Source organism: Oncorhynchus gorbuscha, linkage group LG05, assembly GCF_021184085.1.
Source record: "Oncorhynchus gorbuscha isolate QuinsamMale2020 ecotype Even-year linkage group LG05, OgorEven_v1.0, whole genome shotgun sequence".
In the NCBI taxonomy this organism is placed as follows: domain Eukaryota; kingdom Metazoa; phylum Chordata; class Actinopteri; order Salmoniformes; family Salmonidae; genus Oncorhynchus; species Oncorhynchus gorbuscha.
The window spans coordinates 34,366,769-34,392,604 of NC_060177.1; the positions used below are offsets into that span (position 1 = coordinate 34,366,769).

General features: G+C 42.0%; 1 protein-coding gene across 1 annotated transcript in view; it reads right to left on the bottom strand.

Moving 5' to 3' along the window:
• Positions 1 to 19,340, bottom strand: part of cdh11 (cadherin 11, type 2, OB-cadherin (osteoblast)) — a 77,169-nt gene extending 57,829 nt beyond the window's left edge. Inside the window, exon 1 of the mRNA XM_046349662.1 lies at positions 18,888 to 19,340. The gene's annotated coding sequence lies outside the window, so the exon portion shown is untranslated. The remainder of the gene's footprint in view (positions 1 to 18,887) is intronic.
• Positions 19,341 to 25,836: the final 6,496 nt, after the last annotated feature.

The window sequence follows — 25,836 nt, forward strand, 5'->3', positions numbered from 1 at the left end:
TTCAAGTAACAGACACATATCAACAGCAACTGTTCAAAAGAGACTGCATGAATCAGGCCTTTATGGTTTAATTGCTGCAAAGAAACCACTACTAAAGGACACCAATAAGAAGAAGAGACATGCTTAGGCCAAGAAACATGAGCAATGGACATTAGACCAGTTGAAATCTGTCCTTTGGTCTGATGAGTCCAAATTTGAGATTTCTGATTCCAACAACCGTGTCTTTGTGAAATGCAGAGTAGGTGAACGGATGATCTCCGCATGTGTGGTTCCCACTGTGAAGCATGGAGGAGGAGGTGTGATGGTGTGGGGTGTTTTGCTGGTGACACTATCTGTGATTTATTTAGAATTCAAGGCACAATTAAGCAGCATGGCTACCACAGATTTCTGCAGCGATATGCCATCCCAGGTTTGTGCTTGGTTGGACTGTCATTTGTTTTCAACAGGAAAATGACCCAACACACCTCCAGGCTGTGCAAGGGCTATTTGACCAAGAAGGAGAGTGATGCATCAGATGACCTGGCCTTAACATTCACCGACCTCAACCAAATTGAGATGGTTTGGGATGAGTTGGACCGCAGAGTGAAGGAAAATCAGCTAACAAGTGCTCAGCATATGTGGGAACTCCTTCAAGACTGTTGGAAAAGCATATGCCAAGCTGTCATCAAGACAAAGGGTGTTTAACAATTTTTTGCTTACTACATGATTCCATGTGTGCTATTTCATATTTTTGATGTCTTCACTACTATTCTACATTGTAGAAAATAGTACAAATAAAGAAAAACCCTTGAATAAGTAAGACAAACTCGTGGACACCATGTTTTATGTTTCTGCGTGCAATTTGAAGGAAGTTGCTAACTAGTGTTAGTGCAATGACTGGAAGTCTATGGTAACACCAAGCATGCTAGTAGATACCATAGACTTCCAGTCATTGTGCTAATGCTAGTTAGCATTGGGATGCAAAACTACCTCTAACTTCCTTCGTACTGGATGCAGAGACATAAAAATGGTGTCCATGAGTTTGTCTGACTCTGGGGAAGTAGACGGCCAAAATCCCAAAGTATCCCTTTAATGGACACCTACCCCTGGGCCACCCACAATGTCAGCCACTTAAGCATGTAGGAATAAATTCTTCCCTGCTGTAAAACTTATCCCAAGAATCAAAGGCCATGGAAAGATTGCCAAACTGCTTTCAATTACCTACAATATAATCTCAAGACTTTCAATTATTCTCAGAATATTTTTTTCAAAGTAACAGTTATAAAGATATCCGTAGATATGAGGGAGTTAACAGAGGTAGGAAATTAGCTGAAACTTGGCCTCACACCAATCAGTGGGGCCTAAAATACTTTAATTCACTTTCCAAACACACAGAATGAGAAATGACCCAGAGGGGCCTCCAGTCACGGAAAAGCCATCTCATTGGAGACTGACAAACAGCCCTGGGACAGAAATCAAAATGGCTTCCCTGCAGACACAGTGGAGGAGCTGGTGGGGTCTAATAGGTGCCAATTCCAGAGTGGTGAATGGGTTCACTGATGCAAAGCTACCCTGACAGTTTGAAACAACCCAAGCGAACAATACATAATAGATGCAAGAGGAAAACTTTTTATTTCATGTTTTTCTCTCTTTTTTCCCTCTTTCAATTTTAGCATTGTCTGCCATACTACCCATGGAGTCAAATGGAAAGTGACAACATACTTCAAACTCTTTCAGACAGTGCCGACAGTGCTGCTGTCCAGGGGAAGAGTGTAGTCAATACTGACCAGTCCCCTTTCCAGTGTTCTGAATCAAGGGGTCTGGCTCAGGAGAAGAGAAGGAGGGCCTCAAACTTTCATTGTTGCGAGCTGATAAAGAGATTAGGGCACTGTGAAAAGAGGCAGGACTGAATATCCCAGCATCTGAGATGCCTGTATGAAAGGGCCATTGTGGCCCTGGTACACATCCTGCCTTCCCTTTAACACTTGACAACCAAAACAGTGGACAAGAGAATTCCTGTGTCAGACAAAACACTCCTTTTTCGCACCAAAGGTTTATCAGCCTCATTTACAAATGTATGCCTTTGTGACCAAATAATTCCCCATTAGCAAAGCTACTAGAAGCATAACTAAATCAATTATTCACAGATTCGCTGGTCTCAATGGTTAAAAAAAGAAATAAAACCGTCTTCAAGACCACATGACTGAGTGCAGAAAAATATGTTGATCAAAAAGTGCCACAGCATCAGTATGAAAACATGTGGTGGCAAGGTTTTTTCCTCTAGCCTTTGTGTGTCACTGTGTTTGACTGGTTTGTGTGGTTAGAATCTGCACGTCAAAAGCAGAGAAACCATTTGAGTGGGCCACCAGATGTTCCATCGCAATGGGATTCACATGCATACAGCCTCTTCCCCCTTCCCTATTCATTCCCATACAATTTCCCCTGGAGGAAATTAGAACGTTAGATGTGCAAAATTAAATAAACGAATGAAATCAATGATACTCCATTTCCTATTATAATGACAAATAAAATAAAAAATGAGAAACGGGAGAAAATAATTTGTATACCTATACAATTTTAATGCATACAGGATGGAAGCGAAGACCACATTATACCACAGTACATAGCCTGCATCCTTCTTCCACAAGAAGTAAACAAACTACTGATGATCATCTGCGGACGGGGGGGGGGGGTATTTTAGTTTCATAATTCATATGAGACAGATTTCGTTCCATGGATAATTCTGAAGCTCAGAAGTTCGCTGGAACAAAGCTGTGAATGCCAAAGACCACAAGAAAAGGTTTCCAATGAGTCAACAGACAATGAGTTCATCTGGTCTCCTTGGTTCACCCCAGTATGTTAAGGCGTATAATGCCCTAACAGCTGCTACAGTAAGTGCTGACTGCACTTCCCTTTACATGTGTGGTAACTTTCCGATGAATTCAAAAACCTTTGTCTCACCAACCCCCTTTCCTCTGAAATACATGCTCACTCTTGGAACATATGCAGCCAGTCCAAGGTTTACTTCATAGTTTTGTTTTACATCAGTAACTCTACATTACATTCTCCAGACAATTCCTAATTGGCCTCTGGATAGAGCCTTTTATTTAAACTTGTAGAGCTGATCCCTTTGTGTAACCTTCTGCTGACATTGTGACCCCTTCTAAGGCAGAGGGTGACCAAAGGACTGAGACAACTGGGAGCAGACCCCTGATTATTCACGCTCCAATGAATTGTCTGAAGGCAGGATTGAAAGTATTAGTATATATTTCCAAAGCTTTTAAGACCACATATATCCCAGTTATAGCATGGAGGTCTTAGGGCTCTGTTGTGTCTTACTGTCCTTCAGCTGTGACTGATAAGATGACGCCTGGTCAAAGTGATCTTGGATTACCCAAGGAAGACAGGCCTACATCACACAGACACATTAAATTCAGTATTTAAAAACATAAAAAGATTTGTGAAAGGTGCTGAGAGGAGAGCCTGGCTGACTGGTGGTGTGCTAACAGACTGATGAGGGGATAATACCAAGTGAAGGAGCCTCAGCTCAGACAGAGAGGCTGATAGAGCTGCTGCTGAGCTCTGAGAGGAGGGGGAGGCCTGAGATGAAGAGTGAAGGAAAAGCAGCCAACAAGTGCTCAGTATGTGTGGGAACTCCTTCAAGACTGTTGGAAAAGCATTCCAGGTGAAGCTGGATGAGAGAATGCCAAGAGTGTCCAAAGCTGTCATCAGGACAAATGGTGGCTACTTTGAAGAATATAAAATATATTTTAACACTTTTTGGTTACTACATGATTCCATATGTGTTATTTCCTAGTTATGGTTTCTTCACTATTATTCTACAATGTAGAAAAGAGTAACAAATTAAGAAAAACACTTGAATGGGTAGGTGTGTTCAAACTTTTGACTGGTTCTGTAATTCCCCAGAGTAAGATGAACCATTTTTATGTTTCTGCGTGCAGTTTGAAGGAAGTTGCTAACTAGTGCAATGACTGGAAGTCTATGGTAACTGCAAGCAAGCTAGTAGATACCATAGACTTCCAGTCATTGTGCTAATCCTAGTTAGTATTGGCTCGCAAAACTACAGTATCTCTAACTTCCTTCATACTGGATGCAGAGAAATAAAAATGGTATCCCGGAGTTTATTTGACTCTGGGGAATTAGACGGCCAAAATCCCAAAGTCTCCCTTTAAAGGACACCTACTCCTGGGCCACCCACAATGTCAACCAATTAACCCATGTAAGTAATAATGTCTGCCCTGCTGTAAAACTCATCCCAAGAAACAAAGACCATTGAATGATTGCCAAACTGCTTTCAATTACCTACAATATAATTTCAATACTGTGCATTATTCTCAGAAGAAAAGTTTTAAACTAACAGTTATAAAGAAATCTCTAGAATTCTGACTGAAGCTTGCAGAGAGGTAGAGGTAGTGAGGTAGCAGGTGGACAACACTAAGAAAGGCCAGGCAGCCTGAGATAAATAGGGAGAAGTTTCACAATCCTTTATTACAGATAGTGTGACATTTACAGTCCCTACTCTGAGGGGAGAACACGCCGGACACAGCTTTTGGCCTTCACTTTATTACAAGCAGCAACTCCACAATATACACTCACCGGAGAGTTTATTAGATACACCAACCCATTCACGAAAATGGATCTCCCCTACAGACAGTGAGTCACGTGGCTGTGGCTTGCTATACAATATTGAGCCGGCAGACAGGCATCGAGGCATTCAGTTACTCTTCGATTGAAAATTAGAATGGGCAAAACGCGTGACCTAAATGTCTTTGAGAGTGGTATGATCGTCGGTGCCAGGCATGCAAGGATCCAGTATCTCAGAAACAACCGCCCTCCTGGGTTTTTCATGCAAGACAGTGTCTAGGATTTACAGAGAATGATGCGGCAATCTAAAAACGTCCAGTCAATGGCAGTCCAGTGGGCGAAAACAGCTCGTTGATGAGAGATGTCGTAGTAGAATGGCAAGAATCGTGCAAGCGGGCTACAAACAGACAAATAACTGCACAGTGGTGTGCAGAAGGGCATCTCGAAATGCACAACTCGTCGGTCCTTGTCACGGATGAACGACTGCAGCTGACGACCACACCACGTTCCACTCCTATCAGCTTTAAAACAAGAAGAAGAGGCTCCAGTGGGCACGCGATCACCAACACTGGGCAATTGAGGAGTGGAAAAACATTGCCTGGAACATGACAGTGAGTTCAGTTTACTTGAGTGGCCTGCGCAGGACACAGACCTCAACCCCATAGAGCATCTTCGGGATGAGATGGAACGGGATGTTTGCAGCATGAATGTACCGCCATTAAATCTGCAGCAACTGCGTGATGCCATCACGTCTGCATGGACCAACATCCCTGCGGAACGTTTGAGACACCTTGTGGAATGCCAGTTCTGGAGGCAAAGGGGGGTCCGACCCTGTACAATGGGTGTACCTAATAAACAGACACAATGAAGAAAATAAGGACAGTGAAAATGAAAAGGCCTATTGAAATATGTGTTGCCTCTTACAGTCTCAATCTATCAAGCTTCCAATCCAATTTCATATGTTGTATTGCGTTTCCAATGTTACTCTCAAAACCCTGCTTTCCCCAGAGAAACACATTATTAATCCTAGCTACAATACCTCCCATGGAGTAGCCCAGAAAGTTGGTGAAAATAAGACCCTTTTCAAAGTGTTTTCAGACAGTATGGGAGGACTTTTCCAAATATAAGCCAGCATCTCATTCAAAATTACATACGAACGAATGCAAAAGAACCAGACACTGTGAAACACTGTTATTTCCACCTGCCATTCTCTGCTACTTTGCTAAATTAAGCTAATTTCACAGGCTGCTGAAGCAACTGATACACATTCAAAGATGGAATATGCATCCATGATTAACACAGTCTCTTTTCATATCTACAGACACAACTTTGGAATAGCTACACATCAACAAAAATTTTAACAACAAGCAGGTTGTGATTCTCAGTTCGGTTTCATTCATTCTTTCATAATCCTCCAAGACTTATAATTAGACCATATAACCATGAGTGCACATCTCTGCAAAGTGTAATTGCCCTGCATCTCACACTGCCAATAGGCACAGCAAAGGATACAAGGAAGAAAGCTAGAGTATGCATTAGCTGATTATGCAAATGTGTAACCATATGCCAGCAAATACTGAATGAACCCCGTGCACTTAGCACTCTGATTGCAGACTACGGGTGATTTATAAATCAAAAAAGATGTTATCGTAGCATTAGAGCACGGGGGAGGATGGGCTGCACAGTTAGTGACTGTGTGTTCCATCTTCTTGGTTCCTTTTAAACAGGAACACTTTCCCCTTTTTCTGTTTAGGTGCTTTCTGTAGTTGACTGGGCTGGTGTAGGGGCAACCAACAATTAGGGTTATTGCAGAGTGGGTGTAATGGAGCCTGTCATTGCTAATCAATTCCTCCTCCACCCCTTACAAGGCTAAAAAGGAAAGTGAGTGCTGAGGTTGATTACAAGGTGCACCTCCGAGATCCTTAAGATTATTGTTTTCAACCAGGGGTCGGCATTTATACGTCGGTCTTAGGTCAATGCAACAGTACTTTCTGTGTATTTTTAGTTGTCAGCCTTTCCATAGTAAACCAACACCGTAATGAGACACTGCATAGCTGTGCTGAATGAATGGAATGCTCTGTGCAACAGTATCTTATTAAAAAATGTCAAAAGCACCATTGTTCAGCTAGCTCCTTTATTTGGCCCTTCCCTCGCTCCCCTCAGCGCCCTTGCTTATTTAACCTACAGTACAATGGCATTAGATGTCAAGTGCAAAGTCCTAGCACAATTATGCACGACACGTCTGCTAATGAATTGGAGCAACAGTGCAGAAAAGCACCATGCAGTGACTGTCAGTTGTCAGTGAAAAACAAACCGACTATACCCAACAAACAGCATATACACTTTTATAATCTTTGAAATGGAATGCTAGTCACCTCTGCTCTCAGGAAAGTAGGGCTAAGAAGGTATCCTAAGGCCTGGGAGAGAACTCAGCCATATTACCATACCGTATATTGAAGCTAAATCCCTTATGGACTGTGTTTTATTTTAAAAGGTCAGCTTGTCCATGGCTCTTCTCAAAGCAGTGTCTTTCGATTATGCCATGAGAAAATTGATTTAGGAATCAAGTTTGAACTGAAAATACAGGACGTATTGCATACATTCATACCTTACATTTTTTATTCATGAACTAGTGGTGGGATGCAAGCATAATATATCAGAGAATATTGGCAATGCCTATTGTCTTCTTCTTGGAAGACAAAGAATAGTGGTAGTGACTTCAGCTGTGGTACAGATATGTACATACAGTGCATTCGGAAAGTATTCAGACTCCTTCCCCTTTTCCACATTTTGTTACGTGACAGCCTATTCTAAAATTGATTAAATAAAAAAATCCTCATCAATCTGCACACAATACCCGATAATGAAAAAGGCTTTTAGATTTTATTCCACATGAAAAAAACAAAAACAGAAAATCCTTATATACAGAAGTATTCAACCCCTTTGCTTTGAGACTCAAAATTGAGCTCAGGTGCATCCTGTTTCCATTGATAATCCTTGAGATGTTTCTACAACTTGATTGGAGTCCACCCTAACCCTAACCCTAACCCTTGGAAAGGCACACATGTCTATATAGGGTCCCACAGTTGACAGTGCATGTAAGAGCAAAGGTCGAAGGAATTGTCCATCGAGCTCCGAGACAAGATTGTGTCGAGGCACAGATCTGGGGAAGGGTACCAAAACATTTCTGCAGTATTGAAGGTCCCAGAGAACACAGTGGCCTCCATCATTCTTAAATGTAAGAAGTTTGGAACCACCAAGCTGACCACCCTCCCAAACTGAGTAATTGGGGGATGGACACTGATAGAGCTCCAGAGTTTCAGAGATGGGAGAACCTTCCAGAGATTGGAGAACCTTCCCAGAAATACAACCATCTCTGCAGCACTACACCAATCAGGCCTATAAGGTAGACTGGCCAGTAAACACATGCACATTTAAGCCCGGGAATTTGGGGAATTTTACTTACAACCATCAAAAAAAGTTAGCTTATAACAGTGAACCTTTTCTTGTGGGATACACATAAGGTAGTTCTGGTCTTGTGGCATATTTTGGTTCAACTATCCCCAATTCAATGGAATTGCAACCCTCTGCATACACAGCGCATTCTTCCATCACATGTGCAGTGCACTCTTCCAGCTGATTCTCAAGATCTTGCACACTAATGAGATGCTATTGAGCCCACACTACTACACTGTCTGAGCCAAGGACTACATGCTTTCTGGTAAGTTTTGATTACAATACTAGGTATATTTTATAGGACATACATTATTTTTTGTTAACTAGTAAATAGTAGTCCTACAGCAAAGTGCATTGAAATAATTTCTAACTTGATAACAAGTTAGTTTTTGCTTCCATGTGGGTTTTAGCTTGCTTGAGCCTGCTAACTGAGGTGTGTTAATTCACCTGTTTCCATTCATGTTTCATTTAAAAACATTTATCTTACAAATGAGTTGTTTAATCTGAGTTGTTTAACTGCTTAACTATTTATCTGTACATTGATTTATTTATTTTTTTACTCATTTTCTTCTAATCTTTACTGGAAAATGCCACAGACACTATATGATCTGTGGAGACATTTCACTACACCTTCACTACACCTAATGTAGAAGGAAAAGCTGTGGACATTTGCAAATACTGTGCCAAATCATATGTGAAGAATGTAAAAAAGATGCAGAATCATCTGGCCAAGTGCATAAAGTTCCTCAGTGCTCACAAGAAGCAACATCTGACAAAAGTCCCTCTACTTCTATTAGAGGTGAAAATCATGAATCAGACACCTAATCGATAGCAACAGCTCATGTTCCTCCTGGAATCAGAAGTTTTTTTTGTTGATGCAATGGAGGAATGTAGTCAGAGCAATGCTGATGAATGTCTTGCTTGAGCTGTGCATGCAACTGGTTTACCTCTGATGCGCACAGGCAATGTGTATTGGAAGAGATTTCTGAATGTTCTTCACCCAACATACACCCCTCCAACCAGACATACTTTATCTACTCATTTGCTGGATGCATAGTTCAACAGAGTTCAAGTCAAGGTCAAGCAAATTGTGGGCAAGGAACACTTAACTACATCTCCACCCCTCAACCAATATTCTACAAGAGCACAGAAACAATGGGCAACAGACACACCGGTCTCTACATTGCAGATGATCTGAAGGCAGTCATCAATGACCTTGGACCACTGAAGGTATTTGCACTGGTGCCAGACAATGCTGTGAACATGAAGGCTGCTTGGTCTATAGTGGAGGAGTCCTACCCTCACATCACACCCATTGGCTGTGCTGCTCGTGCATTGAATCTTCTGCTCCTCAGGGACATCATGGCACTGAAAACAATGGATACACTCTACAAGAGAGCCAAGGAAATGGTTACGTATGTGAAGGGTCATCAAGTTATAGCAGCAATCTACCTCACCAAGCAAAGTGAGAAGAATAAGAGCACCACAACCGTTGGGGTGGTGTTGTCATCATGTTTGACAGTCTTCTGGAGAGGAAGTAGTCTCTCCAAGAAATGGCCATATCACAGTCTGCCAATGTGGACAGCCCCAGCAAGAGGATCCTCCTGGATGATTTATTTTGGGAGAGAGTGGTAAAGCAGCCTGAAACTACTGAAACCTTTAGCAGTGGCCATTGCACGGTTTGAGGGAGACAAGGCCATCCTGTCTGATGTTCAGACTCTGCTTGCAGATGTAAGAGAAGAGATCTGTACTGCCTTGCCCACTTCACTGTTGCGCCAAGCAGAGGAAACCGCATTTCTGAAATACATCAAAAAGTGTGAAGACTTCTGCCTGAAGCCCATACACGCCGCAGTATGCATGTTGGATGTTGGACCCCAAGTATGCTGGCAAGAACATCCTGTCTGGTGCAGAGATCAACAAGGCCTATGTTGTCATCACTACCGTGTCTCGCCACCTTGGCCTGGATGAGGCCAAGGATCTTGGCAGTCTGGCGAAATACACTTCCAAGCAAGGGCTTTGAGATGGAGATGGGATATGGCAGTCATGCCAACATATCTTATCAGCCACCTGGTGGAAGGGACTTTGTGGATCTGAGGCTATTTCCCCTGTTGCCTCCATCATCCTCCAAATCCCACCAACATCAGCTGCCTCAGAGTGCAACTGGTCCTTGTTTGGGAACACACAGCACATCAAAGCATGCAACAGGCTGACCAATACAAGGGTTGGAAAATTGGTGGCCATCCATGGCAAATTTGAGGCTAATTGAGCCTGACAATGAGCCATCCTTAACAAAGTTGGAAAGTAACAGTGATGAGGCCTCAGAGTCTGATGTTCAAGAGGTGGACATTGAGGAGGTCCAAGGAGAAGACATGGAAGCCTGAGAGGAAACTTTAGTTTCTACATCTTCATTTTACAGATTTTACGTTTTTGGGAGATGCGAAGGATCATTGTCGATCTTTCAATATTCACTTTCTTTTGTTGTTCAGTGAAATCATCCCATGTGAAGAGTCAACTAATTTCATTACAGTTCAACTAAAAATACATATATATTTTTCTATTGGAAGTATTTAATAATTTGCAATTACGTCTACTTTTGATAAGGTAAAAGGTTTAGGTTTCTGTCTCCATATGATATGGTAAATATATCCAATGCAAAAAACGTCTACATTTAAATGGTATTAATATTACTTTGCATATATTTCGGTTAATTCCCATATATTCCCATATATTCCCGTTAATTCCCACAGAAAGTTTCCACCTCTGAATATTCCCCAAATTGTGCAAACCTACATGACAGCCCGCTTGGAGTTTGCTAAATGGCACTTAAAGGACTTTTAGAGAAACAAGAATTTCTGGTCTGATGAAACCAAGATTGAACTCCTTGGCCTGAATGCCAAACACACAGCCAAGACAATGCAAAAGTGGCTTCGTGACAAGTCTCTGAAAGTCCTTGAGCAGCCCAGCGGGAGCACAGACTTGAACCCAAACGAACATCTCTGGATAGACCTGAACATCAATCAAATCAAAAGGTGTTTGTCACATGCGCCGAATACATGTGTGGAACGTACAGTGAAATGCTTACTTACAAGCTCTTAACCAACAATGCAATTTTAAGAGAAATACCAGAAAAAACGAAGAAATAAAAGTAACAAATAATTAAAGAGCAGCAGTAAAATAACAATAGTGAGGGTATATTTACAGGGGGTACCGGTACAGGGGAACTGGTTAGACGAGGTAATTGAGGTAATATGTACATTAGGTCGAGTTATTAAGGTGACTATGCATAGATAATAACAGAGTTATTAGTAAAGGGGGGGGGGCAATGCAAATAGTCTGGGGTAGCCATTTGATTAGATGTTCAGGAGTCTTATGGCTTGGGGGTAGAAGCTGTTTAGAAACCTCTTGGACCTAGACTTGGCGCTCCGGTACCACTTGACATGTGGTAGCAGAGAGAACAGTCTATGACTAGGGTGGCTGGAGTCTTTGACAATTTTTAGGGCCTTCCTTTGACAACGCCTGGTATAGAGGTCATGGAAGCTTGGCCCGGGTGATGTACTAGGCCATACTCATTATCCTCTGTAGAGCCTTGCGGTCAGAGGCCAAGCAGTTTCCATATCAGGCAATTATCAAACATGTCAGGATGCTCTCAATGGTGCAGCTGTAGAACCTTTTGAGGATCTGAGGACCCATGCCAAATATTTTCAGTCTCATGCCCTCTTCACGACTGTCTTGGTGTGCTTGGACCATGTTAGTTTGATAGTGATGTGAACACCAAGGAACTTGAAGCTCTCAACCTGCTCTACTATAGCCCCGTCGTCGATGAGAATGGAGGTGTGCTCGTTCCTTATTTTTCTGGAGTCCAAAATCATCTCCTTTATCTTGATCACATTGAGGGAGAGGTTGTGGTACTTGCACCACATGGTCAGGTCTCTGACCTCCTCCCTATAGGCTGTCTCATCGTGGTCGGTGATCAGGCCTACCACTGTTGTGTCATCTGCAAACCACTGTTGTGTCATCTGCAAATGATGGTGTTGGAGTCGTGCCTGGCCGTGCAGTCATGAGTGAACAGGGAGGACAGGAGGGGACTGAGCACACACCCCTTAAGGGACCCCATGTTGAGGATCAGCATGGCGGATGTGTTGTTACCTACCCTTACCACCTGGGGGCGGCCCGTCAGGAAGTCCAGCATCCAGTTGCAGAGGGAGGTGTTTAGTCCAAGGGTCCTTAGCTTAGTGATGAGCTTTGAGGGCACTATGGTGTGGAACGCTGAGCTGTAGTCAATGAATAGTATTCTCACATATGTAGGTGTTCCTTTTGTCCAGGAGTGGAGTGCAATAGAGATTGCATCATCTGTGGATCTGTTGGGGCGGTATGAAAATTGGAGTGGGTCTAGGTTTTCTGGGATAATGTGAGCCATGACCAGCATTTCAAAGCATTTCATGGCTACAGACGTGAGTGCCACGGGTCGGTAGTCATTTAGGCAGGTTACCTTAGTGTTCCTGGGCACAGGGACTATGGTGGTATGCTTGAAACATGTTGGCATTACAGACTGAGACAGGGAGAAGTTGAAAATGTCAGTGAAGACACTTGCCAGTTGGTCAGCGCACACTCACAGTACACGTCCTGGTAATCCATCTGGCCCTGCAGCCTTGTGAATGTTGACCTGTGTATAGGTTTTACTCACATCGGCTGCGGACAGCGTGAACACGCAGTCGTCCGGAATAGCTGATGCTGTCATGCATGTTTCAGTGTTACTTGCCTCGAAGCGAGCATAGAAGTAATTTTTCTCATCTGGTAGGCTCGTGTCACTGGGCAGCTCTTGGCTGTACTACCCTTTGTAGTCTGTAATAGTTTGAAAGCCCTGCCACATCCGACGTGCAACCGAGCCGGTGTAGTACGATTCGATCTTAGTCCTGTATTGATGCTTTGCCTGTTTGATGGTTCGTCGGAGGGCATGGTGGGATTTCTTATAAGCTTCCGGGTTAGAGTCCCGCTCCTTGAAAGCGGCAGCTCTACCCTTTAGCTCAGTGTGGATGTTGCCTGCTGTGCAGCGACGCTACCCATCAAACCTGACAGAGCTTGAAAGGATCTGCAGAGAAGAATGGGAGAAACTCCCCAAACACAGGTGTGCCAACCTTGTAGCGTCATACCTAAGACTCGAGGCTGTAATCACTGCCAAAGGTGTTTCAACAAAGTGCTGAGTTAAGGGTCTGAATACTTATGTAAATGTGATATTTCATTTTTTTATTTATTTTTTATTATAATTCAAACATTTCTTAAAACCTGTTTTTGCTTTGTCCTTATGGGGGTATTGTGTGTAGATTCATGAGGGAAACAACAATTGAATCCATTTTAGAACAAGGCTGTAACGTAACAAATCTTGGAAAAAGTCAAGGGGTCTGAATACTTTCTGAATGCACTGTATATCCCATGACAGTTTCTCCACGCATTCTTACACAACAAAGAGCCCTGAATCCACATGAATTGTATCCTTACATGAAAGAGGGAAGATAGATGAAGCGTCAAATAATGTTGAAAGAATGCAGATATATTGTGCAGCAGAAGCTGATTGCAGAGTTATACATTAGTAGCCTTAGCCTGCCAAGGATGTTAAAGATAGATACTGTCTCCACCATTGTCTATTAAGAAGAATGCACTAACCATAAGTCGCTCTGGGTGAAAGAGTCTTCTAAATGACTAGAATGTAAATGTAATAGGAAAGTCTGTCATTAGGTTTTCGAAGGTTAGGGTGAAATTCAGCCAAACCCTCTCGTGACAAAAAGCCTTCCAGTTGACAAAAGAAACTCAGAGCAAATGTACAGTACAACACTTGCCATTCTCAAACGATTCTGGAATTGTATCATTTTGTGTGACTTTTACCCCCTTTTCCCAAGTGCATGTGATCCAAAAATGTATAGACACAGAAGTTATGAGGGCGAATTTGTTAGAACATCATATGACAAGCATCAAGCTTAAAGAAAAGCAATATGATAATACGCCATTTGATCAAAGCGTGAATGGTACATCAGAGAAAGACTGTGCATGCTGCTGCCAGACATCCAATCCAGTTCAGCCAACATGTCCCCTCCAGGAAACAGGAAGGTTAATAAAGGCATTAGAATGTTCCTGAGAGGCCTGTTTTAATGAGTGGATAATTCAGACTGCAACGCTGGTAGTGTAAATGAGGCCCTACCTAAATCAACCCCATAATCAGTTAAGCTTACATGCAGCATTTGGCATGTTGGCCTTCAGTAATGTTAAAGCTTGTGCTTTTGACACACATATGGACACAGTTTGAGCATGTGTCCACATATCCACACTCACATAGATGCTGATGCTCATATCATGCACACAGCTTGTGCACAGCTTCAGAGTTGATCACCAGCAATAAGGCGTGACATATTCCTGTGCACTTTCAAAGCTACCCTTCTATACACAAGCTCCAGAGAGTATTATAAACTGGGTGGTTTGAGCCCTGGCTGGTATGACAAAAAGTTTACGTTAGAGCAGTAAATTCTCTAATTACGGACTTAATAAAAGTATCAGTAGTCACTTTAAATGGCGTCACTTTAATAATGTTTACATAGAGGTATCACTTGTTTATGTGATAATGTGCACATATCCTATATTACTCATCTCATATGTATATACTGGATTCTACACCATCTACTGCATCTTGCCTATGCCACACGCCATCGCTCATCCATATATTTATTCGTACATATTATTATTCATCCCTTTACGTGTGTGTACTTGTGTATATAAGGTAGTTGTTGTGAATTTGTTCGATTACTTGTTAGATATTACTGCGTAGTCGGAACTGGAAGCACAAGCATTTCGCTACACTCACATTAACATCTGCTAACCATGTGTATGTGACCAATAAAATGTGATTTGATTTGGTAAGCAGTTTATAATAGCAATAAGGCTCCTCGGGGCTTGTGACATATGGCCAATATACCACGGCTAAGGGCTGTGTCCAGGCACTCCGCGTTGTGTCGTGGATAAGAACAGCGCTTAGCCGTGATATATTGGCCATATACCACACCTCCTCGAGCCTTATTGCTTAATTAGGACTCCTCCAGGATGTTAATCAGAAGCATTGCATTAAAATACAATGTTAGAAAGCAAAACATATTTCTGCACAAGTTACTGTCATGAAAAGGCACTCCAAGGAGAAGGTGGCCTCCATGTTGACACCCTTGAAATAGACATTGACTCACACATAGCCTTGCACTTAAGGGTGAAGACAGAACCTAAATACTTGATATGGCCTTATGAAGAGTCCTTTCAGGTTACAATGTTGTACACTAAAGGTGGCATGGAAGGAACATGGTGTTCTAGTCTTGTAGTAAGTATCTTTACACACTCAGGGTCAAGTCTACCAGCCCAAGTGCTCCTGTTTGTCTTGTACAAAGGTGTAATTTATGTAATTTACTTGGACATTCCTACATGTGTTATGAATGTCTTATTCAGCAACACAACAAGTATGTACATAAGTAGAAATAAGTCATGTTAATATCGCTTGAACATGAAATCATTATCAATGATGCTCTTGAGGGTAAGTGACAGTGTTCTGTGCGCCCACATAGCGATTTACCCAGCAATATGCGGAGTGCAACACCAAGGACAGCTTTGAATAAACTTAGCCACTTTGAATAAACTTAGCCTACTTTCATCGGTGTCAAGCAATATTAGTACTGCATAATTCTGTAACTGTTTATTAAATCTCTAATATGTCCACCCACTATCGACGCTGTAATTAGTTTATGGAAATAGATATAAACACTATTCAAGATTATTCTTTGTCCAGAATGCTTCGTTAAATGAGACCTGGTGGTTATTCTATTACTTGACTATTACTATCTTAATTCATCCTCAAAGTCAGCGTAAATGTCCATCTAAAAAAAGGCCAAGGATATTGTTCAAGCGGCAATGCTGTAATACCTTGCTTTCATGTCCCATTGCCAGTGCGATAGATGGCCTGACCATATCATGACTGCCTAAAAGCCACGTCGCCTGACCTTAATGTCTGTCACATGACCTGAACAACATGTAAACGACATAAACGCACAGGGAATGAAAAGAAGCCCAAGCAGTAGACACCGAATATCTTCTGTCTTGGATTGTGAAATGGTGGGGTACCCTAATCTAGGTCCCACGGCATGAGGAATGTGATTCAATCCAATCTGTCACCCTACTAGCTTCTGATGGAGGGACACAGACGTCCCATATCAGCATACTATTGGACAGTAACAGGGAAGCAGGGGTAAGAAAAGGGGTCACATATTCAGATAACTTGACGTCTTAATTAGGGTGCCATGCACCCCCAGGAGGTCCAAGGTCTAGGTGACATCCACTAATAATTATCCAGGTACTGTGTGTTTAAAAATGGTCATATTGTCAAGTCAAGTCATTTGTAGACTACCTTATGATCAGAATCCATACTAAAAGACCAAAAAAGGCCAAACAAGACATTGTGCTTTACTGCCAAAATATATGACAATATTCAAATATTTCTTTCAGCTCAAGGTCTGCAAACTGAGAGCTGTTTATTTCCATTTAGCTGATGGCTGTGCATGGAGTCTACATTTTAAAAAGGGCAAACTTTTGAGTCTTTCCTTCTTTTCCTTCCGAAGTAGAAAAATAACTCATTGAAAAGCTCCAGTTGGCAGTCAAAATAACAAATGCCTTTATTCATTGAAAATGATGGAGTTTCTTCCTCTATCGACCCACAGTAATGTGGAATTGGAATAGCAGAGCGTGGAGCAGAGCAGGAAACCGGTGCCCCATTTTTCTCCCCTCCCCAGAACTCCAAGGTGGTAACGTGACACCGAAGGTAACAGAAGCCACTGAAAGATGTTAATCCTGACAAAGTGCCACAGCATTAGCCAGAGCCTCTGTTAGATTGAATTCACCGTCCCCTGGGACCATGGGCAACACCGGTGGTGGCGCTCCATCTTTTTGAGTGGCCCTCAGAGACTCGTGCCGAGGTACTGTAAGCAAACCGGGCCAGCTGTCCACAGAACAACAGCACCCTCTATTGATTCCTTGAAAACATTTATTTTCTTCCTCTGGAGGTTTCGAGACTGTTGCCTGTACCTGTAGTTATCGAGGTCCATTCGGTTTTGTCATTCAACTATTTAAGTCTGGTCAGTCAGAAACTAAACCGATGATTCAGAGAACTGTACAGTTAACAGGTAGGCTAACTATGATTCTGTTTTTTTTTTTTTTTTTTTTTTTTTTAACGGATTTTTAAATGTTTTAATGAATTTGAAATAGGCTATAGAATAAGTGATGAAGCAATCTATGCGATTCTTTGATCTATGTATATGTCAACTATTTTCAGCAGTCAAGTCACACACCAATGCTTCAGAGTTGTGATTGGAGCTAAGCCTCCTCTGATGTGACTCATACACTTCTGGTTGTGCTGCTCAAAAGATTTCACCATCAAGCATTATTACACTTTCTTTTCAAATTAATTCATTATTGTTTCAACAAATTAAGCATTGGGAATTTATTTGAGGGTTAAAACCACCATTAAGTACAATTAATTCAATTATAAACCCTATGATGTGCATTCTTTCTTTCCAATGCCTTGTTAGGGCATAACACAGATCAATAATATCAGTAAAAGCATGTTAAATAAGGAGAACGTTAAATTAGTATGGTTCCTACAGGAGCACATGAAGGGAAGCAGAGTATACATTTCGCTGAGCAACAGTGCGGTGGGGATATAGAGGGGTAGCGGGTGGAGGGGAGATTATTTTCATCTTGAAAGCAGCAATCCTGAGCTGTGGACATGAATACTGAGGGTTCTGTGACTACATACAGTTGATGCAATGGACCAACTACAAACGCTGATTTCTTTAGGCTACCTTCTCCCTATGAATAAAACATATTGAAAACATTTTACAATGCCTGTGAATTCTGAAATTCACATTTCACATGAATTGCTGAGTAGTTTAGCAGAAAATGTGCAATAGGCTATATCGCCTTGGTTAGAGACGCAACAAGGGGAAAATTGTTTTTGCCCCATTCAGTTTGTATTCAGCTGTAAATGATACACCAACCTGTTATCACTAAAACCGTTACTCAGAAGTAGGCTAAACTAAAGATTCAAACGACTGCTATCAAAGGGCAATAAATACAAAAAATACACAATTTAATAAATTAAACGGACTCTAAAATATAATATAATGAATTACGAAAAACAAAAACCGTATTATGAATGGAGGCGGGAGAGAAAGTGTAATATCGTCCCGCATTAAAATAAATAGAATATCAATTATATTTGGCCATCCATCCAATTCAGGTCAATTAGCTATTTGACTACAAACTCTTGATAGGACATGTATGCCCGTATACCCCACACTTCCAGAGAAAGTTACCGTGTATGCTATTCGTCACAAAAACTTGAAAATGGATTGGTGCGGCGCAAATATATAGCACAGCCTACCCATGTCAAACTAGCCGTGAATAGTCCATGTGTCATTGGCCCGACATGTTACCGATTAGAAACCGAGGATGTATGAAAAAGTGAACGACATGAGATAATTCGATATAGGCTTTGTTTACAGTCCGGATGAGAATCAAAATAAATCGCATATAACCCTAATTTACTGCATTTAAAGTGCTGGACATACAATGGACACAGTCCACTTAGATTGCGTATTAAATGTATAAAAAATGTCGTATCTGAGGTGTAGGTTTTATAATTTGGAAAAGCAATTCCGGTCCAATCGCAGGACTATCACAATTTCCAGTTGAAATCACTCCAGAAATTGCACAACACAACTGTACTAAAATACATGGATAGGACGAAAACTATGGGCTAAATCCCTTACCTTGCTTGGAGTGAAACCAGACTCAATGTTGCCAGTCCACTGCTTGTCCCATTAGCAGCTCCAGACTATGACCACTTCTTTATGGCTATGAACATCCAACTCGACCCGTCCTTGCGTTATCACTCCTGGTCCAAGCGCCTCTCCTCCAGTGAGTTGCACTGGATAAGATAAATACCGTGGACCGTTTGTGAAGACAGTGGAACTAGACGCCTAGGGCGAGTATGGTATCAAGAGAAAATGAATAAACCCGTAGCATCCCCAACGAACAATCCGGTGCAGCCGTTTAGGAACGCACGTCCTCTCCAGCTTTCTAGTGAACCGAAATGAAGCTCGCAGATCTTAGTAGCAATGCAAGCAGGATGTCTTGCCGAGGGCGCCTAAGTAGAATCACCCCCCTTTTCCACTTCCTTGCGATACCAGATGGAAGCAGTTTCGCATCTGTCGCACGTTTCCAGACCCAAACAGTGCAAAAGAACAGCACGAATGGTTACACAAGGTTTAGAAATCTTCGTCCAATCAAAAGAGGCGGATGGAAGTAAAGCCCTCCCTGGGAACCGAGGACACTCAAAGGGAGATGGAGACAAAACTCATCTTCAAAATAAATGTACATCAAATTAAAATAAAAACTTTCAGGGAGAATAAAGTGAAATAGTTACCATGCGAAACAGTTTAGCTTGCAATTACAGGTTAGCTTCCCTTCATTATTACCCCTACTAACCTTAACAGCCCACTGTACTACGGCCAATGCTGCAATGGTTGAGCCATTGTTTAATCAGGCTGTAGGGAAATACAACCAAATGAAAGGAAAACCTACAGCTGTAGCTTATGGTAGCACGTAACATTACGTTGCTATTAGTTAATAAAACTGTAAGCGGATAACATTTTAGTATTAGCTTTTTAACTGCATAGAAACGTTGGGAGCTGTGGTAAAGTAGCTGACATGGGTGTCTCACGGCCAAGGGAGGTGGCATGTAGGCGCTGGTCAGGTGTTTTATTTAAAGCCAGTTGATCTGTGTTTAGCAGTCAACTTGAATATACACCAAATGGATCCAGACAATATTTGTACAAAACGTGCTGTCTACCTCCTAACTCTCACCCTAAGGTCTGAAACAGACGGTCATAAATAGGCTTACCGGTTGTCAACCCTTGTACCTGGATTCGGTCATACCGATTCACTTCTCAAGAGAGGTGATGTTACGTGCATCGCTCTAAAATCCAATGAAATCCAATTGTGTTTGACACATGCTTCGGAGACCACAGGTGTCGACTAACAGTGAAATGCTGGGTCCTTTTACAACAATGCAGAGTTACAGTGGAGCAAAAAAGTATTTAGTCAGCCACCAATTGTGCAAGTTCTCCCACTTCAAAAGATGAGAGAGACCTGTAATTTCCATCGTAGGTACACTTCAACTATGACAGACAAAATTATACTTTTTTTCTCTAGACAATCACATTGTAGGATTTTTTTATGAATTTATTTGCAAATTATGGTGGAAAATAAGTATTTGGTCAATAACAAAAGTTAATCTCAATACTTTGTTATATATCCTTTGTTGACAATGACAGAGGTCAAACGTTTTCTGTAAGTCTTCACAAGGTTTTCACACACTGTTGCTGGTATTTTGGCCCATTCCTCCATGCAGATCTCCTCTAGAGCAGTGATGTTTTGGGGCTGTTGCTGGGCAACACAGACTTGCAACTCCCTCCAAAGATTTTCTATGGGGTTGAGATCTGGAGACTGGCTAGGCCACTCCAGAACCTTGAAATGCTTCTTACGAAGCCACTCCTTCGTTGCCCGGGCGGTGTGTTTGGGATCATTGTCATGCTGAAAGACACAGCCACGTTTCATCTTCAATGCCCTTGCTGATGGAAGGAGGTTTTCACTCAAAATCTCACGATACATGGCCCCATTCATTCTTTTCTTTACACAGAACAGTCGTCCTGGTGTCTTTGCAGAAAAACAGTTTGTAGGTGACCAAATACTTATTTTCCACCATAATTTGCAAATAAATTCATTAAAAATCCTATAATGTGATTTTTTGGATTTTGTTTCTCATTTTGTCTGTCATAGTTGAAGTGTACCTATGATGACAATTACAGGCCTCTCTCATCTTTTTAAGTGGGAGAACTTGCACAATTGGTGGCTGACTAAATACTTTTTTTACCCCACTATAAAGGTAATATAAAAATAAAAATAAATACAATTTTGAAATAGTGACACGAAAGAGATCACAGTAGACCTATTACACTCATAACCATGGCATGACATTCTTAGCTGAATCAGCATAGAACAAATTGTGCATACCTCAAAGCAGAAATAATGAAGAGCTCATACATTTATATTCTCAGAATAACAAACAGGGAGATATTAAACCCCTACTGGAAACATTGTAACAACTGGTAGATACGTTGGTAAAGTGAGTAATATAATACTTTTAATTACCGCAAAATGTATAATAATTAGTGGACCATGTACACTAAGTGCTGACAATGTTTCATAAACCGAATGCTTGTCTGAAAGTTGGCTAAGGTCTAGGCTACCACCGAAACAAGTTGAATTGTTCCTGTTCCCAAGAAAGCTAAGGTAACTGAGCTAAACGACTACCGCCCCGTAGCACTCACTTCCGTCATCATGAAGTGCTTTGAGAGACTAGTCAAGGACCATATCACCTCCACCCTACCTGACACCCTAGACCCACTCCAATTTGCTTACCGCCCAAATAGGTCCACAGACGATGCAATCTCAACCACACTGCACACTGCCCTAACCCACCTGGACAAGAGGAATACCTATGTGAGAATGCTGTTCATCGACTACAGCTCGGCATTCAACACCATAGTACCCTCCAAGCTCGTCATCAAGCTCGAGACCCTGGGTCTCGACCCCGCCCTGTGCACCTGGGTACTGGACTTCCTGACGGGCCGCCCCCAGGTGGTGAGGGTAGGCAACAACATCTCCTCCCCGCTGATCCTCAACACGGGGGCCCCACAAGGGTGCGTTCTGAGCCCTCTCCTGTACTCCCTGTTCACCCACGACTGCGTGGCCATGCACGCCTCCAACTCAATCATCAAGTTTGCGGACGACACAACAGTGGTAGGCTTGATTACCAACAACGACGAGACGGCCTACAGGGAGGAGGTGAGGGCCCTCGGAGTGTGGTGTCAGGAAAATAACCTCACACTCAACGTCAACAAAACTAAGGAGATGATTGTGAACTTCAGGAAACAGCAGAGGGAACACCCCCCCTATCCACATCGATGGAACAGTAGTGGAGAGGGTAGCTAGTTTTAAGTTCTTCGGCATACACATCACAGACAAACTGAATTGGTCCACTCACACTGACAGCGTCGTGAAGAAGGCGCAGCAGCGCCTATTCAACCTCAGGAGGCTGAAGAAATTCGGCTTGTCACCAAAAGCACTCACAAACTTCTACAGATGCACAATCGAGAGCATCCTGGCGGGCTGTGTCACCGCCTGGTACGGAAACTGCTCCGCCCTCAACCGTAAGGCTCTCCAGAGGGTAGTGAGGACTGCACAACACATCACCGTTGGCAAACTACCTGCCCTCCAGGACACCTACACCACCCATTGTTACAGGAAGGCCATAAAGATCATCAAGGACATCAACCACCCGAACCACTGCCTGTTCACCCCGCTATCATCCAGAAGGCGAGGTCAGTACAGGTGCATCAAAGCTGGGACCGAGAGACTGAAAAACAGCTTCTATCTCAAGGCCATCAGACTGTTAAACAGCCACCACTAACATTGAGTGGCTGCTGCCAACACACTGTCATTGACACTGACCCAACTCCAGCCATTTTAATAATGGGAATTGATGGGAAATGATGTAAATATATCACTAGCCACTTTAAACAATGCTACCTTATATAATGTTACTTACCCTACATTATTCATCTCATATGCATATGTATATACTGTACTCTACATCATCGACTGCATCCTTATGTAACACATGTATCACTAGCCACTTTAACTATGCCACTTTGTTTACTTTGTCTACACACTCATCTCATATGTATATACTGTACTCGATACCATCTACTGTATGCTGCTCTGTACCATCACTCATTCATATATCCTTATGTACATGTTCCTTATCCCCTTACACTGTGTATAAGACAGTAGTTTTGGAATTGTTAGTTAGATTACTTGTTGGTTATCACTGCATTGTCGGAACTAGAAGCACAAGCATTTCGCTACACTCGCATTTAACATCTGCTAACCATGTGTATGTGACAAATACAATTTGATTTGATTTGAATGAAGCTGTGCATATCTCCAACCACAATAGGCTTAGCACTGAAAGTTGTTAGAATGACTTTAATAGTGTTGCTGTTTCAAATAGCTACTGGCATAGCTGTGGGAAGTAGAGGTGCTGAGGGTTGTGCAGAACCCCCTGAAAAAAATAATACATATTAATACTAAGGGACTTTCAACGTGGCACCATCATAGGATGCCACCTTTCCAACAAGTCAGTTCGTCAAATGTATGCCCTGTTCGAGCTGCCCTGGTCAACTGTAAGTGCTGTTATTGTGAAGTGGAAACGTCTAGGAGCAACAATGGCTCGAAGTGATATGCCACACAAGCTCACAGAATGGGACCGCCGAGTGCTGAAGATAATCTGTCCTCAGTTGCAACACTCAATGTATTTGGGTTTCCATGGCTGAGCAGCCACACACAAGCCTAAGATCACATTTACAAATCCGTTGCGTTGCCAAGTGTCGGCTGGAATGGTGTAAAGCTCGCCGTCATTGGACTCTGGGGCAGTGGAAACTCGTTCTGGGGAGTGATGAATCACGCTTCACCATCTGGCAGTCTGACTGAGGAATCTGGGTTTGGCGGATGCCGGAAGAACGTTACCTGCCAGAATGCATAGTGCCAACTGTAAAGTTTGTTAGAGGATGAATAATGGTCTGGGGCTGTTTTTCAGAGTTTGGCCCCTTAGTTCCACTGAAGGGAAATCTTAATGCTATAGCATACAATGACATTCTAGGATGATTCTGTTTTTCCAACTTTGAGGCAATAGTTTGAGGAAGGCCCTATTCTCTTTCAGCTTGATAATGGTTTGTCGAGATCGGTGTGAAAGAACTTAACTGGCCTGCACAGAGCAAGTGTCCACATACTAATATATATATATATATATATTATATATATATAATATATATATATATTAGTATATATATATATATATATATATATATATATATATATATATATATATATATATATATATATATATATATATATTATATTATATATATATATATATATAATATATATATATAGTATGTACTATTAGTACTAATATATATATTAGTATGTGGACACTTGCTTGACGGTCATCTCATTCCAAAATCATGGGCATTAATATGGAGTTGGTCCCCACAGTGCAGCAACGCTCCACATCCAGCCTTTGCCTTGATGACAGCTTTGCACTCTCTCAACCAGCTTCATCCAGGCTGTATCACATCCGGCCGTGATTGGGAGTCCCATAGGGCGGCGCACAATTGGCCCAGTGTCGCCCGGTTTTGTCCGGGGTGGGCAGTCATTGTAAATAAGAATTTGCTCTTAGCTGACTTGCCTAGTTAAATAAAGATTACAGTTGTCACCTGGAATGCAAGTCAGAAATATCTTTCCTTCTTAATGCGTTTGAGACAATCAGTCGTGTAGTGACAATGTAAGGGTGGTATACAGAAGATAGCCCCATTTGGTAAAAGACCAAGTCCATATTATGGTAACAGCCCAAATAAGCAAAGAGAAATTACATTTAAAAAATATATATATTTTGCCTTTATTTCACCAGGTAGGCTAGTTGAGAACAAGTTCTCATTTACAACTGCGACCTGGCCAAGAATAAAGCAAAGCAGTTCGACACATAACATCAACACAGAGTTACACATGGAATAAACAAACATACAGTCAATAATACAGTAGAAAAAAGTCTATATACAGTGTGTTTAAATGAGGTAAGATAAGGGAGGTAAGGCAATAAATAGGCCATGGTGGTGAAGTAATTACAATATACCAATTAAACACTGGAGTGAATGATGTGCAGAAGATGAATGTGCAAGTAGAGATACTTTGGTGCAAAGGAGCACAATAAATAAATAAATATGGTATGGGGATGAGGTAGTTGGATGGGCTATTTACAGATGGGCTACATACAGGTGTAGTGATCTGCGAGCTGCTCTGACTGCTGGTGCTTAAAGCTAGTGAGGGAGATATGAATCTCCAGCTTCAGTGTTGAAGAGTGTTGAAGGCTATTTTCTAAATGATATCGTCGAAGTTGAGGATCGGTAGGATGGTCAGTTTTACGAGGGTATGTTTGGCAGCATGAGTGAAGGATGCTTTGTTGTGAAATAGGAAGCCGATTCTAGATTTAATTTTGGATTGGAGATGCTTAATGTTAATGTGAGTCTGGAAGGAGTGTTTACAGTCTAACCAGACACCTAGGTATTTGTAAGTCAGAATCGTTCAGAGTAGTGATGCTGGACGGGCGGGCAGGTTGAAGAGCATGCATTTAGTTTTACTTGCATTTAAGAGCAGTTGAAGGCAACGGAAGGAGTGTTGTATGGCATTGAAGCTCATCTGGAGGTTAATGTTCACAGAAGGGCCAGAAGTATGCAGAATGGTGTCGTCTGCGTAGAGGTGGATCAGAGAATCACCAAGAGCAAGAACAACATCATTGATGTATACAGAGAAGAGAGTCGGCCCGAGAATTGAGCCCTGTGTCACCCTCATAGAGACTGCCAGAAGTCCAGACAACAGGCCCTCCGATTTGACACATTGAACTCTATCAGAGAAGTAGTTCATGAACCAGGCGAGGCAGTTATTTGAGAAACCAAGGCTGTTTAGTCTGCCGATAAGAATGTGGTAATTGACAGAGTCGAAAGCCTTGGCCAGGTCGATGAATACGGCTGCACAGTA